Genomic DNA, 3,609 nt, shown 5'->3' on the forward strand with positions numbered 1-3,609 from the left:
ATCCAACATTTGATGATGTATACAAGTTTTTATATGAATTTGTTGGAATGTCTGTTGATATGTCATAAGCTTCATGTATTATGTCATTTTTTCCTTTTTCCTTGTTTTGTTTACTGGAGTCTTTGAGCTGTAGTTCATTTTCCTCTTCTTCAATGTTTCCCCATTTGCTATTCATATTATAACAAAATTTTGCACGATTTCTTATAATTGTTTCTTCATGGTATGCATATGCTAATTGCGAAGAGCTGAAATTTTCAAAGATTGTTTGAATACTTATTATAAATGGAACATATAATAGGACTTGTTCTCTATAGTAGTTTTCTGGATCAATGTGGATGTTGTAATTTATAAAACGTATTATAGAAAGTTTTTTTTTCTTTCTAGTAAAATGTTTAGTTCCATTATATTCTGAAACAAATTCGGCAAAGCATATGTAGTTTAGAGTTTCTGAACGGTTAACATAGTAATGTAGTGAAGATTTTGCCATTATATTCTCAGATTCATCTGGCTCTTCTCTCAACTCTTTTGAAGATTTAAGAACAAAAATATGCTCATCATCAGGTCTTGTGTCAATGAATATACATCTTCGGGAACTTTGATTGAGTGGCATTGAGAGGACTAAATGTGCAGCTTGTTGTGTTGACATCTGTTGCAAGTTTAGTAAAGCATTTCCTAGTTTTTTTATCATGTGAAGTGCATCTATATTATTTCTTTGGTGGTCTTTTCGAATCTGTTTGAATGCATTTGTCATTGATCTGTCTACTTTTGCCATATATGAGCTGCAATACATAGCCGCGGCATATGCATTTAGTACAAATCGTGCATCTGTATTTGCTCTCCATAACAATGGCATTTTCTTTAAGAAACTGTTATTCCATATTTGACAAGGTTTTCGTTTGAGAAATAGAGTAGGCATATCTAATGTTGACCTAATTGAGTTGACATGGTCGTACTCTATCAATTGCAGTTCATCTAGAAACATATCATATGTGAATGAACTATCATAGTTTGCTTTTTCTAGTGTTGAGAATATGTTTGCTGCATTTATTGATGTTGTATTAGAGCTTTCTGCTAAAGGTTCATGTATCATTGTTTTTGGAAAAGGAGGGATGGGAAAGTTGTATCGGCATGTTCTTCTTCATGATCTTTTACATCATTTTGTATGGTTATGTATTTGCAGTTTTGCTAAAGATTGTTGTAAGTGCTCTGTACTACAAGTTATGTAGTTATTGACAAAATTAACTATGTCCATGTTGCTTTCTCTCCCATAGATTGGGGCATTATGTACCCAAATCAGAAGATGGTCATGTTCATTACCTCTATTTTGAAATTCTGTTACAGAGAAAAAGTCAGAAACCTTACCAAAGAAGGAGACATCAGTCATTATTAATTTTTGGATAGCTTTTGTTCGATGGCGATAATAACATGCACATGTAACTGGGTCTTTGCGAATGAGGGTGTTTATGTCAGTATTTTTCAGAAGTTATTTCATTGTTCTCTGGTTTTGATTCATTCATTTTGTGCAAAGAGTGTAAAGTTTTTGTTAATGGTTCCCAATTTTGTTCTACACTTGTAAAAGTAAGGAAAAAAGTTGGTGGTCCCAATTGACGTATCATAGCAAAGGCATTTTTTTTGAGTTGTTGGCAGTAGTCTGGAGATATTCGTATCCTTTTGAAGTCAACATAGCCAATGTCTGATTTCAATATCTTCTCTAAGTTTGGCTTGTTTTTTACGTCTTTTGCAATGAGTTTCCTTCCTTTAAGTTGACCTTTTCTTATTCTGACCCACATTGTTGACAATACTTGATGTATTAGTATCTTGATTGCTTTGAAGAAAATATTTGTTGTATGCAGTGCAAAATTACGGTGACTGTTTAAGACTTCCCATTGTGCTACTTTTTGATAACTTAATTTTTCTAAAACATGATTTTTTCGTGGTTCTCCAAAAAATAGTGTAGGAAAATTCATTTCCTCTGCATGTTTATCTTTGAATATTCCTATTGGATAAGATTCTTCAGCAGGTGCTATTTCAATAATTTTGTCATGCATGTTTTGTATGCTTCTTGAATCTGTAAATCCATGTATCAGTGTTTCTAATGGGTTAGCATTGTCACTATTACTTTCTGAATAAGAATCAGATGACATAGATTGACATAATATTTTATCTTGTTTCTCTTCCTCTAGTAATTGCAACCATGCATCATTGATTTGAACATTTTCTAATTTGTATAATGTTGTGTCTGCCAATTCATGAAGAGCTTGCATAATAAGATTAGGCCTTACCATTCCTTTTTGAAAGGCACTTTTATATTCAAGTCATCGCTTAAGAGAGACTGCAACAGTTGATGTGTTATTGAATGATAGGGGCAAAGCGTTTTGGACAATGTTCAAATTGACAGGCACATTTATGATAGAACCGGTTAGACCAATTTGTGATCTTCTATGTCCTAGTTCCCATATTTGAGCAAAAGCAATTCTCAAGGACACTAGTCTTTCCTCTAGTTGACTTAGACATTTTACATGTTGTAACGGATTATTTGTTCCAATGTTTTCTGGTGTTGCAAATTTTGGAAGCTTTGATTGTTTAAGTGATTTGTTACATATTTTGCATATGTTTGCATTATCATTTGGGTAATTACGTTGGGTCAACATTTTGTATATATCTTTTTCCTTTGCTCTTACATGTTTGATATTTTTTTTGAAATGCAAAGTCTGACAAATCGGGCAGGTATATTTCAGAGTGTCTTGTATTTCAAATTCATATATTTGTACTGGTGTCTTCTTTGATCTTGTTTGCTTTCTTTTTAAGCTATTAGTTGTTGGTGATATAGTTTTTGGTGATATAGGTACAACATTAATATTGAATTGTTGTTTATGACTATTCAAACTAGGTTTATTGCAGAGTAGACTACTTTCATTGCTTATCATTTTAGATCTAATGAATTTTTTTGTGTTTCTGAGAGATTGCGAAATAATTTCCTTAGCAGAATGCATATTCTGTTGCTCTTTATTGTTTTTAGGACCTTTTTGCATTTTTTGTTCTCTAATATTGCGATTTTTTAACATGTCCATATTCTGATCAAGCAATTCTTTAAACTTATGAAAATTGATTGTATGGTTTATGTGTTGGACTGGTTGCAATTGCAACAAAGGTTCAAAATGGCCACTTTGAGGATTCGTATCATGAAATAGTATACGATATGGTTCTGTGTTCAATGTTTTATTGAAGTCTAGGTATTGTTTTCCTGTTTTCAGTGAAAAGACACAAATACGAATATTTAACCACTTGGAAAGCCAGTGAATGCAAAATATGTCTCCCCATAAACCAGTTTCATTACTATTGTTTACTTCTTTTGCAAATAGACGCATTCATCGCAAGTAAGTGTTCTGGTCGTTTACATTATGGAGGTCTTTGATCAAAAGAGGATGCAACTCATGATTGTATGCATGTAATGCTTCTGGATCTGCTTTTGCAAGGCACATTGAAAAATAGTCTATTGTACCATTTCGTAGCTCTTTGACAGTTTTTGTAAACTGAAGTAAGTATTCAATAGAGTCAAACAAGCAGTCGCCAACATTGTATTTGAATTTTTGTAGTCTACAAAGTCCT

This window comes from Cupressus sempervirens, chromosome 5 (genome assembly GCF_028749045.1).
Source record: "Cupressus sempervirens isolate cs-2001-9-10 chromosome 5, ASM2874904v1, whole genome shotgun sequence".
NCBI classification, from domain to species: Eukaryota; Viridiplantae; Streptophyta; class Pinopsida; order Cupressales; family Cupressaceae; genus Cupressus; species Cupressus sempervirens.